Source organism: Falco biarmicus, chromosome 3 (genome assembly GCF_023638135.1).
Source record: "Falco biarmicus isolate bFalBia1 chromosome 3, bFalBia1.pri, whole genome shotgun sequence".
In the NCBI taxonomy this organism is placed as follows: domain Eukaryota; kingdom Metazoa; phylum Chordata; class Aves; order Falconiformes; family Falconidae; genus Falco; species Falco biarmicus.
Window position 1 is genome coordinate 47,093,320 of NC_079290.1, and position 17,605 is coordinate 47,110,924.

A 17,605-nucleotide genomic window follows, 5' to 3' on the forward strand; every position below is an offset into this window, starting at 1 on the left:
AGCACACATAGACAACAAAGGCTCTCTGTTTTCCCCTTAAAATCTTTGTTCAAAAATTTCAAACATCTACAGCATCTCTGTATTATGGATAAGAAAGTACCCAAGAATGTTTTCTATGGTTAAAAGCTGCTGTCTGATCTGAGTGAAAAAAGATGCACAGCTAAAATTCCAAACCAGAGTTGTGCTTGCAGAATCCTTTTTCCACCCTTAACAACACCATCCTTTCCTAAAGGCACCAAAATCTCACTGAGGAGAAGATTCTTCTGTATGTGAGATAACAGACAGGATCCTGAAAATCACTGTTTGAAACATACAATTATCCATCCCATGTAACAAAACATAAGCTGTGTGGTAAAAAGGGAGGTCATCTTTCATAAAAAGAGGTTTATAGTGTGCCTTGTTGACCATATTTGATGGATGATATCGAACTAACATTTTAGCTGCATGTAATGTAAAAAAAAAAATAATCTCACTTTACCTAATGTCTAGTTTTGCCACAGATCTTTGTTAAAATAGGTGATTTTGAACTCCATAGAGTAAAGGTTAATTTCATGCCAGTGCATACAGAGTGAACTCAATGGATCTGGTGACTCAGACATGTTTCAGCTCTAGCTTACTTCTGCAAGTCCACACTAGGTTTCCCCATGACTGACAGTTTCTCTTCAGTGAATTATGGTAAAGCTGAATTAGTGATCCCAGTTCTTAGCAGAAAAAGATGAGAGGACTGTAGCTTGCAGCTACTAACTATCACAGAGAGATCAGAGAAGGGGATTGGCAGTCTTCCCAGCCCAAGAAACTGCCTCCATGAAGCAAGAACAAAAAGACATGGCTATGACCATGTGCAGATTCCCATTTGGTGCCAACTCTGTCATTAGAACATTTGCCTGTAATCTGACAATTTGTAGCAGGTTTGCACGACAAGGTTTTTGTAGGGCGGGGGGGCGGCTACAGGGATGGCTTTTGTGAGAGAAGATGCCAGAAGCTTCCCCTATGTCCAATGGAGCCAATGCCAGCCAACTCCAAGACAAACCCGCTGCTGGCCAAGGCTGAGTTAATCAGCAACAGTGGTAGCACCTTTGGGACAGCGTAGTAAGAAGAGAAAAAAAAAAATCTGTGCCACCAAGAGGAGTGGGATTATGTGAGAGCAACAGCCCTGCAGCCCCCCAGGCCAGCGCAGAGGGAGGCAGGAGGTGCCCCAGGCCCCAGAGCAGAGGTTCCCCGGCAGCCCGCGGTGAAGCCCCTGGCGAGGCAGGCTGTGCCCCTCAGCCCGTGGAGGGCCGTGGTGGAGCAGATCCCCACCTGCAGCCCACGGGGACCCCAGGCCGGGGCAGGGCGATGCCCCGAGGAGGCTGTGCCCCGCGGGCAGCCGGCGCTGGAGCAGCTCCTGGCAGGGCCTGTGGCCCCGTGCAGAGGAGCCCAGGCGGGAGCAGGTTTGCTGGCCGGGCCTGTGCCCCCGCGGGGACCCGCGCTGGAGCCGCTGTGCCTGAGGGGCTGCGCCCGGGGGGGGACCCGGCTGGGGCAGGCTGGGGAGGGCTGCTGCCCTGGGAAGGGCTCGCGTTGGAGAAGTCCATGGAGGACCCTGTCCGTGGCAGGGACCCCAGGCTGGAGCAGAGGAATAGCATAAACAACGTGTGATGAACTGACTGTAAAGAGAAATCAGGAATTAAGTTAAGCCAGGAAGAAAGCGGAGTGGCAGGGAGGTGTTTTTCTGATTTGAATGGCAATAAATTAAACTAATTTTCCCCAAGTCTCTTTTGTCCATGACAGTAATTGGTGAGTGATCTCCCTGTCCTTATCTCCACCCATGAACCTTTTTTATATTTTCTCTCCCCTGTCCAGTTGAGGAAAGGAGTTATAGAGCAACTTTGGTGGGCACCGGGCATCCAGCCAGGGTCAAACCACTGCAGTGGTGAACAAATAATAAAAAGAGTACAATGCTATTGTGTCTTTGCATTTAGGCAACGCATTTTCAGAAAGAGCACTGTTCACCAAGCCGTAGTGTGTTTAAATTCATGTCATCTATTTCCTTCCTTTATTCTTCTAAGTTGGTGCTACTGTCAGGAGATCAAATTAAATGGAAACTTCAAATAGTATTTTGCAAATGTCTTTGTCATTAACAACTACTTGCCAGTGTGTTTGAACAGTTTGTGGTTTGGGCTGTTTGTGTACCATTTGCTTCAACTGTTCATTTGTCAAACATCTGCTGGGTCCAACACTATTGCTTTTCCTCTCTAAAATGTATATTTGGAATTTTCAAATAAGGGACTAGTGAATAATGGATTTTCACTGAAAAATTTCAAATTAATAAACATGAGAACTGAAATGAAGTTTTGAGAATTCACAAAGATCTTTCTGAATAGAATGGGTTAAATATTAATAGTTCAACTTGTACTTCCTTGCTGCTTTCATGAAGATGCTACTGAATCAGTTTTTTCCTAGCAGAGCAGCTTTACCAAATGAAAGACAAACATTTGGGCAGGAAATACATCTGTTAATAAGCCAAATGAGTGAAGTTGTACCACCTCACATTTTTAAATACTCTGTCAGTCCACAGGTAAAGGTCATCTAAAGTAAGGTATGTACAGGTGACTTGGTTTCAACTGGGACAGAGTTAAGTGTCTTAGTAGCTGGTGCAGTGCTGTGTTTTGGATTTGGTGTGAGAACAATGTTGAAGGCACAGGGATGGTTTTAGTTGCTGGGTAGTGTTTATACTAAGTCAAGGACTTTTCAGATTCTCAGACCCTGCCAGCGAGACGGCTGGAGGAGGGGACACAGCCAGGACAGCTGACCCAAACCAGCCAAAGGGATATTCCATAGCATATGACATCATGTCAGGTATATAAGCTGGGGGAAGAAGGAAATGGAGGACGTTTGGAGTTACGGTGTTTGTCTTCCCAAGTAACCGTTACACCTGATGGCGCCCTGCTTTCCTGGACATGGCCGAACACCTGCCCGCTGATGGGAAGTGGCGAATGAATTCCTTGTTTTGCTTTGCTTTCACATTCAGCTTTTGCTTTACTGATTAAATTGTCTTTATCTCAGCCCATGAGTTTTCTCACTCTTACCCTTCCAATTCTCTCCCCCGTCCCACTGTGGGGGGAGTGAGCGAGTGGCTGTGTGGGGCTTTGTTGCCAGCTGGAGTTAAACCACAACAATAGAGTGCAATTGTTTTGGTGAAATCATATGGGGATGAATCACATGATTATGTTATTCACCAAGGAAGAGAATTCCAGATACAAGAGAATTAGTAATCAATATTAATCTAATAGCCTCAAAAAGGGTTATTGGATGCATAAATTGAGACTATTAGATATTCTTCCTCATAATAAAGCTTGAATAATGTAGTGGTAGGAAGAAAACCTTCTGTATACAGGATGATGGACATAGAATAACATATTTTACAGCAGAACACATATTTTCCTTTTTTATTGCCTCCCACCTTCCCAAATCCATACATTTTTAGATATGTAAATAAAAGTTAAAATATAATTTTCAAAACCAGCCATCAGGCAACACCTTAGTTAGGAAATACTATAGTATCCTCCCACGTGTAATATACTTCAGTTATCAATTACAGTATTCAGCACAACTATTATTAGTGCTGATTTCCACTACACAGAATCTTGAACCCAGAAAAATGTTAATGAGGAGGAGGTCACTTAAGAGCATAACTATATGAAGAAACATAATTTTCAGTCGTTCAGTGGTCAATCTTCTACTGCTAGTCTAAATAAAGTGCTTGTTAACATGAATAAGTAACAAAGCCAAAATAAGCTAAGCACAATCCCACATATACCCAAGTTAATAGGTGCCTTTGCAGAGGTATGGATTCTAAAAATATAAAGTAGGCTTTTACATTAAAGGGCTCAAGTGTTAATTGTGTTTTTGCACATAATGCAGGAATTTTGAAGAAAGAATAAACACACCATATTTCTCATCTTAACTACGTACAACACTTTGTTCCTTAAGTGCTGTTTATCCTGTTGCAAGAAGTTGAAAATGTTTGTAATTCCCCTTGATTGATCTTACGATAAACAAAGACACAAACTTGATGTTGAAAATTTCTGTCTGAAAGGAGGGGCTGACCATTTTCCCAGCTGTGTCATATGTATTCTTTAATGTTAAATCTTGTCAAGTGCTCAAAAGCTGTTTATCCCATTCTTGAATATGTTTGAAAACAGTGCATTTACAGTGGTATTAAGAACCTCTTCAGGAGCTATACAGATTGATCCACAAAGATTTCTGGAAATTTTGTACAGTTTTATACAAAAATAAAAAAGCCATTCCTGTCAGCAGGTAAACTTGACTATTCATGATGAGCAGAAGCTGTACAGTGTCTAGGAGCTGCACAATCGTTAATGAGATGCACGTGAATTAATAGCAGAACTTCCAAATGTGGAGAGCAAATTGATTTACTCCAGTTTTGCTGCTATGGAGTCAGTTTTCCCTAAAAGAAGAGTAAACGACACATTTCAATATTGGCTATCAAAGTGTGAGAAATTGTTGAGATAAATAGGCATGTTATTTCAGAAAAAATCCCACCTTATGCTTGTAGGATGAATGACAGGCACTAGTCCTCTGCAGATGACAGCTGATGCCTACAAGGATAAAGGAGAAACTCCTAGCAAGGAGAGGAATTGGTGCTGACCTCCCTTTTCGAGGTTGTCCCAGTCAAGGCACATTCAAGGATGGGAAAAACAAAAGTAAGGGGGTGGGACAGACTTCAGTGGAATTTCATACCCTTCCCACAGAATGTTTTTTGCCTCCCTGACTCCATGGAAACACAACAGCCAGTAGTACCAAAGGGGAAAAGAGTGGCACCCAAAATGAATAGAATTGTGGAGGAATCAGGACTGCATTCTCAAACAGAAATTTAATCAATCCAGGGGTTATAGAATCATTTAGGTTAGAAAAGACATTTGAGATCATCAAGGCCAACCATAACAACAGGACTAGCTAAGTCCATCACTAAAGCATGTTCCTAAGTACCAGATCTATGCATTTTTTAAACACCTCCAGGGAATGTGATTCCACCACCTCCCTGGGCAGCCTGTTCCAATGCTTGATCACCCTTTCAGTGAAGAAATTTATCCTCATATCCAGTCTAAATCTCCCCTCATGCAACTTGGAGCTGTTTCCTCTTGTCTTATTGCTTGTTACCTGGGAGAAAAGACCGACACCCACCTCACTACAACCTCCTTCCAGGTAGTTCTAGAGATTAAGGTCTCCCTGAGCCTCCTTTTCTCCAGGCTAAACAGCCCCAGTCCCCTCAGCCACTCCTCATAACACTTGTGCTCAAGACCCTTCACCTGCTTCGTTGCCCTTCTCTGGACACGCTCCAGCACCTCAGTATCTGTGTCATAGCGAGGGCCCCAAAACTGAATACAATGTTTGAGGTGCAGCCTCACCAGTGCCCAGTGCAGGGGGACGGTCACTGCCCTGGTCCTGCTGGCCACACGGTTTCTGACACAAGCCAGGGGGCTGTTGGCCTTCCTGGCCACCTGGGCACACTGCTGGCTCACGTTCAGCCGGCTGTCGACCAGCACCCCCAGGTCCTTTTCCTCTGGGCAGCTTCCCAGCCGCTCTGCCCCAGCCTGTAGCGCTGCGTGGGGTTGGTGTGACCCAGGTGCAGGACCCGGCACTGAGCCTTGTTGAGCCTCACACACTCGGCCTTGGCCCATCGGTCCAGCCTGTCTAGATCCCTCTGCAGGGCCTTCCTGCCCTCAGGCACATCAACACTCCCACCCAGCTTGGTGTTATCTGCAAGCCTACTTAGGGTGCACTCAGTCCCTTCTTCCAGATCATCGATAAAGATATTAAACAGAACTGGCCCCAGCACTGAGCCCGGGGGAGCCCCATGTGTGACCAGCTGCCAGCTGGATGTAACTCCATTCACCACCGCCCCTTGGGCTGGGCTGTCCAACCAACTTTTTCCCCAGCATAAAGGATACCTGTCCAAGCCATGAGCAGCCACTCTCTCCAGGAGAATGCTGTGGAAGTGGTGTCAAAGACTTTACTAAGGTCCAGGTAGAGCAGTGTTGTTATCTAGTAAACGTTCATGGCTGAATGTCAATGTGCCTGTAGCACTGCGTGGGGTTGGTGTGACCCAGGTGCAGGACCCGGCACTGAGCCTTGTTGAACCTCACACACTCGGCCATGGCCCATCAGTCCAGCCTGTCCAGATGCCTCTGCAGAGCATTCCTGCCCCCAGGCACATCAACACTTCCCCCCCACTTGGTGTCATCTGCAAACTTACTGAGGGGGAACTCAGTCCCCTTGTTCATTGTTAAAGATATTAAACACAACTGGCCCCAGCACCAAGCCCTGGGGAACACCACGTGTGACCCGCTGCCAGCTGGATGTAACTCCATTCACCACCGCCCCTCGGGCTCAGCCATCCAGCCAGCTTTTTCCCCAGCATAGAGCACACCCATCCAAGCCATGAGCAGCCAGTTTTTCCAGGAGAATGCTGTGAGAAACGGCATCAAAGGCTTTACTAAAGTATAGGTAGACATCCTCAGCCTTTTCCCTTAGCCACTAGATGGGTCATCTTGTCGTAGGAAGAGATCGGGTTCATCAAGCAGGACCTGCCTTTCATAACCACACACTGGCTGGGCCCAATCCCTCAGCTGTTCTGCACATGCTGTGTGATGGCACTCACAATGATCTGCTCCATAACCTTCCCCAGCACCAAGATCTGGCTGACAGGCCTGAAGTTCCTCACATCCTCCTTCCTACCCTTCTTATAGATGGGCATCACATCTGTTAACCTCATCAACTGGGACCTCCCCAGTTAGCCAGGACTGCCGATAAATGATGGAGAGTGGTTTGGTGAGCTCCTCTGCCAGCTCCCTCAGTACCCTCATGCGGATCCCATGCCCAGAGACTTGTGCATGTGTAAGTGAAGCAGCAGGTCACTGACCATTTCCCCCTGGAGAGTGGGGACTTCATTTTGCTCCTCATCCCTGTCTTCCAGCAGGATGGTGAGGTGAAAATGTAAATATTGCCTTGGCAACCTGAGATAAACTCATGAAAAATGTAATGTGTTACCCTATGACGGAGAAAATGACAATCAGATTAATATTGAATCAAGATGGTTTTATTCAGATTCTCAGAGCAGGTAAACAATTTGCCAAGTGATGTGAATGCATAAAATATTTCTTCCTTCGTTTTCTAGAGTGACATATATATTCTAGGCATCACTGGCATATCAACATGTTAAACAGGCCACAGAAATAGTCATGGAAACTGACGTTGATCAAATTTTATTCTGGTATTTGGAAAGGAGTACTGTAATAGGGTTTTTACATACTTTATCACTATTTAATTTGATTTCCTAATCTGCTTTTGTAACCGATAGAAGAGGGAGGAAGACAAAGATTTATAATTAATATTAATCAGAAACTTTAAGAAGTGTTTCTCCAATTCAAGTTCTGCATTTTCTTTTGTTCTTTTAAGTTTTGACTATTGGTGTTTCTTGACTTTTAATTTACCTCAGAAATGTTTGGTAACTTGCTGAGAAATTCACTTTTCCCTTTTATGTACTCAGTTGTTAGGCTCACACGCTAGATTTTGTTTCAGTCTGAACAACAGCCCAGAAGAATATATAATTTTAGTGCCACTGTAGTTGAGACTGAGGCAAAGTTTCTTTTTCTCAAAGAAAAAAAGACAAACTTTTTCACTTTCAAAGTGGCATTGAGATATGGCACACCAGCTTCCTGATGAATGCTGGTTCTATGCAATATCCTGGTGATAACTGGGAGAGGAACTCAGCTGTGCCAAAGCCCACACAGAGGTTATAAGTCCATAAATTCAAAATACAGCTTCATCATTGGCATGAGAGACTTTGAGGTGTAAATTACAGAAATTTGCTAAACTTTAGGCATAGATTTTCTTTGCTTATTTTCTTTCCTGACCTTTGGCTACAATTCAGTAGCACCCTCTAGCACTCATTGTGCATTCATATCTGGATGTGTTGTGCATACACTGCTTTTATAGAGTTTTTATGCATTTGTGTTAACATTTTATTCCTTGAAATTCTCAGCAATTTTAAATCCCATTGCTCCACTATAATTATTCCTCTGCTAGTTGTATAGAAAACCTCTTGTATAGCTTAGCTGCAGTAGGTTTTCATTTAAATTGAACAAGAAATACTTGGATGGGATAAAAATAAGCGGCTAAACAAGGTACTGCACTGCAGTAAAGCAAATATTAGTAACTAATATGTATTAACTATTCTTACAGTAATTAAATACTCAGATTTTAAAGTCACCAAAGTATCAATTTTGATTGTTTACTCTGATTCCCTGAGGGAGGTCATGAACTTTTGTCCAGCATTTCCAAACATACCCCAAGAACTGAAAAATCAGCTTCCAACTAGGCTGCTAGTGAGCAAGCTACCACTGATATCTAAGGAAAGCTGGGAAACTATGGAAACTGTAGCACAAGACCCTACATCAGAAAAAACTCACATCTACCATTTTTTTACTTAAATATGTATTTGGGGTTAAAACACATGCTGTAGACTCCAGTTCAGGAAAGTATCTCTGTGCAGAATGGCATTTGAGCCTCTGTATAGACTCATACAATGATGATTTATGCTTAGTCCTTATCTTAAAAGTACCTATTTCATCCTGTTTTATGTAGGTTTTCAGTTAGGACATCCTTATATGCTCATCACACTTGATAAATCACTAGTAGTATTCTGCATCCAAAGAAAAGCATCTGCATATGTCTTTCCTTGGGAATAATATTTGAAGTTGGGATGTGTAACATTTAGTCTAGGCAATAGCTTTCTCAAAGACACTAACTGATTGCCACTGGCAGGAAAAAGCCCTGTTTCAAATGGGTAAACATAAAATAACAGCAGTTGATTGAAATACTGGTGGATTTTCTGTAACACCTAACTTGCTGTATATTTAAATAGACCACATAGATTTTTCCAGCTCTTACATAAGACACAGCCCTGGGACTGAAGACTTCTGCACTATACCTCAGGTCCCTAGGAATGTATTTATACATGGTATGTATTGTATGTATGTATTTATATCCATGCAAATTTGGAGCAGAGGCTGTTCTGGCTCACGTTGTCCCTCTTCTCTGAGGACCAAATGCACAAAACAGGAGAACCAGAAATCCTGCCTTGGGCTTGGAGGCTGATTTTATTTCTTTTGCATAACACAAGCAAAATTGAGCAAGGAAACTATCCCTATATTAGAATAAAATAACAGTGGGAATGGTACAGTAGGATGTTGGAAATAAGAAAAATTCTAGCTTTTACAGCATCTGACAGTAAAACTTTATTAACACACAATCATCTTGTTTAAAGCTAGTAACTACAGTTTTATCACCAACAGCAGGGCAAACTTACCTGCTTGGGTCTTCATAAATCTGAGCAGTGACTTCACTTGCTTATTTAAAAATATAGAAAGTCACATTTAATATGAGTACACACTAATGCAAATTCTCCATTATCCTACATACTCATGGCAAGAATCTCCTCCAGACTATAAATTAGTGAAGAATTTAAGCTGGAGAAATCAAGAAAAAAGTTCATGATGTGTACTTAGTATTCTGTTTAACTTTTCATCTGTTCATGTCATACAGCACAAGCCAGTTTGTGAAATATTTTGGAGGCTTTATATGCATGGGTCAGGGGATGCTATTATAAAGAAAAAAATGTCAACTAGAATCTTTAAAACTGCTATGTTGACATACATTCCTGGAGTCACACTTTTTTACCTCTCTTTAATGTCAGTTCTTATGAATGTTGAATTCAAATGTCTACAAGCTTAATCTTAATAATAAGAGAGATTCAACTGTTCTCATAAGGAATTTCAAATAATACTAACACCAGCAATTGTATACAAAAAAATGGAAAACCAGACCATTATTTACGGTATCCTCTTGATCTTTGCAGAAATATTTGTGGTGCATTTGAGGCTAATAACTTGAATTTGCTTTCATAAGTCATTACAGATGATCTATATAGGCTTGAAAAAGAATTTTTCATTTATCCTATGTTTCTGATAATAAGGAAACATAAGTAGACAAATAAAATAATCTAGGAAATCTTGGTGCTTCTCTGCATCATTATAATGAGGCATTATAAGTGCCATAAGACTGTGTAAAGAAAGATAATAGAAGCTGTACCATTTCATATTACAATTGCATAGAGATGAACAAGTCTTCTGTATTCATGATTATGCTATACAGAATAAATGATGAAGCAGGGAATATTCAATTTCTTCCTCAGCCTGACAAAAAAGGAAAACTGCATACTGGAATTTTTGTATAGTTTTCATGCAGTCGTAACTTTCTAATAAAGTTCTAGCAATACAGATGTACAAAGGTTGTGTGTCACTCAGATCCTGCAGACACCCACACCTCCTGCACATGTAGCACACAGTCCAATATCATCTGTCTGCTCTATCCATGCCGTGGTATCTGACGACCAAAATAATAGGCACCATCTGATTTACATACACTACTATTCACTAGCACCTCATAACACAAGGGAGGATAAAAACCTGGTCCAGACAGCTGAGAGCATCAGTATTCCTCATTGTTCTTCTAGTGCACCTGCACCTTACCCCATACAGGGATAATTTTTGGAGCTGAGGCTCAAACGTAATGCAAGCTACATTAGAGAAAGCCCTTTGCAATACTCTTACCTCCATCACAAATGTTTTCCACTTAGGTTTCTATGGACTAGAACTGCATCGTAATGGAGACAGTTGGTCTTCTTACTTGTTTGAAGCTTTGGAGGTGAGGAGGAGGCAAGCAATCCTCTGTAATTTGGATTTCAAAGTTTCACTGCTGTAGGCATATTTAAACTGACACTTTTCAAGGGTGCTGAAGGGTTTTTTTTAACAAATTCAGGTGAACATCAGCATTTTCAGCTTTTCTGTGAGCCTTAAATTGCATTGTTCTTGATGCAGAAGGGTGAAATGAGTGTAAAGTTCTACCTGCATGCTACCAAAACACATTTGAAAGCATGACTTCAGAGCTCTTAGTGAGATAAAACAGCACCACAACTTGTTAACAGGAATATATATATATATATATATATATATATATATATATATACATACACCATGTTATATAAGAAAGTTAAAGGAAAAGAGGAGGGAAGGATAAAAACCAATTTTTTACAAACTTAAATTCTTACTCTGTTTTGAAGAGAGGGTTGGGAAAACTTCACCTTAGTAAAAAAGAAGCAGCAATATTACTTCAGGTACCCTGTGATTAGTCATGTATGTAACCCAACCTTACCTTTGAATTAATGTTCACTGCTTTCTTGCTAGTTCTAGCTCATTTCAAAGGCTTTATGGTCATACTAGTTTTTAGATTCAAAGTGCCAATACGCTGAACAGTTACAGTCACATCTAAATTGATAGTACTAAGGGGAATATATGTAAGCATCTAAAACATGGCCCATGCTTGGACTAATCACATGAATATTGCAGGCACACATTATTCTGCTCAGGGAAACAGAAAATTTCATTGCTAATTGTTCATTAAAAGTTTATTTAACTGGAATTTACATTTCTTTAAGTGACACATCCAGACAGAGAATGTCTAAGCTCTCATTAAAGTACATTTTATTAATAATTAGTTAGTACATATCAATTAATTTGTCAAAGGAAATTTCTTTGCCTTCACCCTATCCTTTTTGTATAATAGCTTGTCTGCATAACTTGTTTTTTGTCTTCTGTTCTGAAAAGTGGTTCTTAGGAAATGGGTAAAGAATAAGTTGTAAAAAAATGCAGAGTATATTCACTGACATCAAGCCAACCTTGTTAATGCCAGACTGAATAGAGAAAATCTAGCATAAAGAAACCAATTAATTTGATTTTAGACTGTGTGGATTAAAATGTCTGAAACAGGACCATACTTCTCAGTCTAGATACATTCCTGCTGCAATAAGCACTTGTGCAGCAAACAGAAATCAGGGAAAATGAAAACCCATTCTGAACCATTTTACATCATAGCATAACTCATAAAACCAAGGAGGGGCAAGGAGATTTATGTCATTAACTACTGCAAATCAGGTTCACAGCAAGAAGTCAGAGCTTCCCTGACCAACAAAAGATCTTCATGTTCTTAAATCATTCCTATGAATCTACATCTTTACTTTTAGTAGTCTCAGAGAGCAATCCTGGGTTCCTAACATCCATTTTGTATAACCTGCATTTCAACTAGAGATAGATGTATTAACTACTCATGCAGCTATTATTTTTTTGTTTCTTTTATTTATGGTGCAGTTAATGCCAGCTGCTGGGTGGCCAACCAGCTACTTGATATGGCAAAACAATCCATGGGGCAATTGCTGCCTGTCAGGAAAGGGTTCAAGGTTACCAGCTCAACGAGCCTGTGCACTGGGATGCCGAAGAAGTGCGATCAGGCAGGGCTGGAGCACTGCAGGAAACAGGGTCTGCTCACAGGTAACAAGCAGAAGGGGGAAGGGAGGGCAGGAGGTACTCCAAGAGTGGGAAGCTCTGCCACATGCCTTTGGCTTGAAGGTATTTGGGGTGTATATAGCATCTATACAAAAACCAAAGACCTGCCTACCGCCTGAGAGGTGATATACCAAGATGGAGATTTCAAGGAAAAGCTGCACCTTATGTAGGACAAAGGCTCTTTACACTGAGACAGAAGTGATGGAGTGCTGTATCTTTGCATGGAAAGCAAGAAATCTAATTGTCTCTGAAGCATGTGGGCTGTCAGTAGCTGGAGGCAAGCCTTGAAAGGCTGCCATTAATATGGGTGGCCTATTCTTCCACGATGTTTGTTTATAATGTCTGCTCTTGGCATACGTTACTGTGAACTTAGGAAACTTCATCATTAACTGGGCTCATATCCTGTACGATGAATGTACCGAAACTCCAGAGACCGGAGGGCAAAGGGAAGAAGAAGCAGCAGTGCTGAATGAAAGGGTTTTTTAACGAAGAAGAAATCAGGTAGAACAGGCAAACTGGAAACACTGAACACTGGAGGCCTGAGCCCTGGACAAACTAGCTCTCTGTCAGCAACTCAGGGAGACGTTTTTGCTGCTGAAAATATACAGGGTTACAAGCAAATTCCCTTTCTGTCCATACTTACCAGGCAAAACTCCTTAGAGTGCTAACAGGGGAGACTTGAAGCCTTTGGCATGTGGAAATAAAAGCACACCAATGCCCTGTGCAGTGTGCTATGTTAGCGCAAGTACTCTGTGCACTGGAAGTCTATATGTAGACCACCAACTTATCAAGCTCTGCTGGAAGGTTGGGGAATTTGGCTGGCATTGCAGTGACATAACTGCTCCTCACTCCTGAATGACATCGTCTAGAGGGGAATACAGTATTCTTCAGTTCCCATGACTGACTTTTTATTCCCAACATCTTTACTAGGCATTCCTGAGAAGACCAGTTCCTAGCTTTTTCAAGGCACAAAGTCAGGCTAAGAACTTTAGGATTTGGTTAGGATGATTGGAAATGTGATAAACTGTGTGGAAATTGCTTTTAAATTGCCATTTATTACTGCAAGATAGGCTCTGTCTCCCCTTTTCTCTTCTCCTTTCCCACTTATTTATTTTTAAAGCACTTAATAATTACCTAAGGGAGGGAATGCAAACTACTGATTTGCATTTTTCAGTCTGCCAACATAAGAAATGTTCACAGTTTTCTTTTCATCTTTAACAATAGAAAAACAGATGGCATGAGTAATTCTGTACTGTCCTGTGCACTATCAGTATTCCCAAAATGGTATGTACACTAACCTTAGCACAATCTCAAAGCACAACAGGGAAGGGAGGGGAAATATCATGGCAGTTGTGTTGTATTTCTGTTACAGTGTAGTGGCAATTTCTGCACGGACAGAATCAGACAATTGGAGAAAGACTCACTGAATTTCACTCATTTGCACACACAAGGCTCTGGGGCCGATGGGATCCACATGAGGGTACTGAGGGAGATGGCAAGCAACTCTTCATCATTTACCAGGTTAATGATGTAGATTTACCATCTACAAGAAGGGCGAGAAGGAGGATGTGAGGAACTTCAGGCCTGTCAGCCAGATCTCGGTGCTGGGGAAGGTTATGGAGCAGATCATTGTGAGTGCCATCACACAGCATGTGCAGAACAGCTGAGGGATTGGGCCCAGCCAGTGTGTGGTTATGAAAGGCAGGTCCTGCTTGATGAACCTGATCTCTTCCTACGACAAGATGACCCATCTAGTGGCTAAGGGAAAAGGCTGAGGATGATGTCTACCTATACTTTAGTAAAGCCTTTGATGCCGTTTCTCACAGCATTCTCCTGGAAAAACTGGCTGCTCATGGCTTGGATGGGTGTGCTCTATGCTGGGGAAAAAGCTGGCTGGATGGCTGAGCCCGAGGGGCGGTGGTGAATGGAGTTACATCCAGCTGGCAGCGGGTCACACGTGGTGTTCCCCAGGGCTTGGTGCTGGGGCCAGTTGTGTTTAATATCTTTATCAATGAACAAGGGGACTGAGTTCCCCCTCAGTAAGTTTGCAGAGCATAGCTAGGGAAAAACATCTGCATGATTCAAGTCTCTCTTACTTCCCAGGGGCAGTCTCCTGCATCTCCCCTCAACCTGCTCTCTCTTGGTTCTTTTCCAGTTTCCGACACCTCATACTTTCCAGACCTGATTATGTCCCTTACTTTCCTACTTGTCAATAGCATATGTCTGTTTAAAGAGAAATAAAAATCAAAAGCCTAAAGTTAGTTGACTCCTGTTGGACATGAACCAAACAGTGACAGTTCTTGACATGTGGTGACTCAATCTGCATGGGAGTTCAGCTACCGCATTTAAATATATCTCCTTGTTGCATGGGGCTAAGCTAATCCTTTATGCTTTGCGCAGAGACATTAGTTCATAAAATGGAAGTTCATTTAACAAGCATAAAAGTGTTAGCTGTCTTCCTTCAGGCTGCACCTTGAATGCAGGGGCTTGTGGGCTTATAAATACTGAGAAGTGATTGTTGTGATAGCCAACATGAACTGGAATTACAGCCTGACCAAGGGATTTCTTCCTTTCTATGCACAGTTCATTTTGTAATTGTTTTCCATACAAATGTGAACTTTGACTTAATGAACCACAGGCTGTATTTCATGCTTATTGTCTTGGAAAGTGCAAAGCGTTGTTGTATAAGCATAAATTTATTTCAGTTCAAGGTCAAAAATATTAACTTGCTTTAAGAGGAAATACGGCTTATACTTTAGGTCTTCTTTTTGTTTTCTAGCCTGTGACCAAACAGCTATTGTTTGCTTTTGATGTAAGTGCTGTCTCATGTCAGTGCATCAGTAATCTTAAATGATTAGGCTTGCTGGGGTTTTGTACAAAACATTTAAGGATAAAGGTGGATATGCAGCACATGCACTACTCTAGTGTTTTCTATTTAAAAAGACACATTGCCTGTAAATCTGCATTAATTTGCATTCAAAATCCACTTTAGTAAAAGTGTCTAGTTTGAATTCTTTTAACTCATGAGTACAAACAATTTATCCTTGTATTCTTACATGGCATTTCTGCCACTTGTTTCCTCTGTTTGTATTCCATAATAGCTTTTGTTTTCTCTGTTGCTTCTCCCTAGCAATTTGTTTCCTTTATCTTTAAGTGCATCCAAATATTTGATCACAAAACTCAAATAGCAGCTCTGCCAATTAGAGGGAAACAACTTTGATGTGCCTGATTACAGATGAAACAAAACCAAATGTGGGTACTTACAAGAAACAATATCAAGCAGAAAGACGAACAGCCAAGATAACAATCTTTTGGTTGTGAAGTCATGACAAATGCAGATGGATGAAGAGTTCACATCCTATGGAGGCAATGTGAAATAAAATAAATAAATCTAGTGAAACAGAGCAAGATTGATAGGCAGAAGAAAATAGTGAAAGTAATTAGGTTTTAATTCAGGAAAGTTCTTCCTAAAGGAGGTTTACGTAGGGGGTTGATGTATAACACTAAATAGTAAAATTGTTAGCAACAATGATGGTCTGGCAATACATGCTCAGTATGTGTCAAAAGAAATTACTGGAAAGTAGGATCTGGAAAGAATAACTTAGATTGATAACAAAATTAAACAACAAATCAATGAATAATGATAAAAACATTTAATTATTTACCTTTTTTTCCTTTTCTATTAAATCATTTGATAATGTTTCAAACTAAAGAAATAAATACATTTCTTGAATTTTTCAAAAGCATAACAGTCCCACAGTAATTTCTTATCCTCAGCGTGCTACATGCAGGGCCTAATCCCAAAGTCATTTGAGGTTTTAGGCTATCTTTCCATGTATTTTAATTGTAATGGGATCCCTAAGGTCCCTTGAGCAGGCATTCTTAGTCTGAGGCACATGTTACCAGTAGGGCAGGGAACTTGTCCTGTTTGCTTCCTAATACTTCTAACACAAGTGATATCACAGTTACAAAACACAAGAGCTGCTGTCCAAGTGCCTTTGTTGAGTCTTTGTTCCCTTTTCACCAAAGTTAATACGAAGTATAAGGTAAATTCAAGGAACAAAATTAAGGTTAGAAGTTAAGATCTGAAATAATAAGAGAATTATGTATAAATGGATAGAAAAAGTCAGGGAGGGCAACAGAGCAAAAAGACCCTCCACAGTCATGTTAAAGAAAGAAGGGGTACTTCATGACGACAGATTTTTGTCATATTCCTAACACAACCCACTGGAAAAGTACATCTTATTTAGTGCATTGACACATCTCGACAGGAGTCAGATATATTCTTCTTCTTCATTTGTAACAATAAATAAATTGTTCAAATGTTCAGGTAACACCTAACAGAATTCATCTGATCTTGAAAACTAAGCAGTTCTGGATGCAGTTTTTGGCTGGGAGATTTCCCAGATGCCATAAGCACAGGCTATGAATTGTGGCTGAATGCTTGGCAAATGCCAGACCACAGAAATCAAATTAGTGGAAAGACTTCATTTGGCCCAATCACAGCTGCTGAGTTGACAGATGGGAATACTTTGTTTTTAGTGGGGTCTTGTGACATATTCAATTCCGACAACTGCCAGAGGCAGGACCGAGTGATCTGACCCAGGCTGTCAACGTCAAGTCTTTTATGACACCATTGGGTGAAAAACGGGATGTGAGCAAAGTACAGGCACATTGGAAGGGAAAATTCAAGGCAGACCAATTAGTGATATTATTCTAATTTCTGACTTTTCATATCTTGATAGTAAGTATTTTTAAATCATAAATTTTATACAGTGCTTAAAAATGTATTTGTCTCTTCTAACACCCCAAATCTTCATTTCCCAAGCTGTCAATTTGTCATGTACTTTGTCGTCACAGTGAGGACTCACAGCTTTTGAGCAGAGACTAATTTGCTTCACGTTGGTATAAACTGGGAATCATTTTTTTGATGTCAGTAGAATGACAGCAAGGCAACACAAGTGACTGGAACCAGGTCCTCCATCTGTAAGGATTTTTTTACTTGATGATGATAACCAAATAAGACATACTCATACTCCCAGAAGTATTTTTATGAACAACTGTCAAATTAGTTAAAAGCAGAGTCTAGAAGCTGAGATTAACAAATTTTCTCCATCCATGTTTTATTGCACAGCAGATAAATA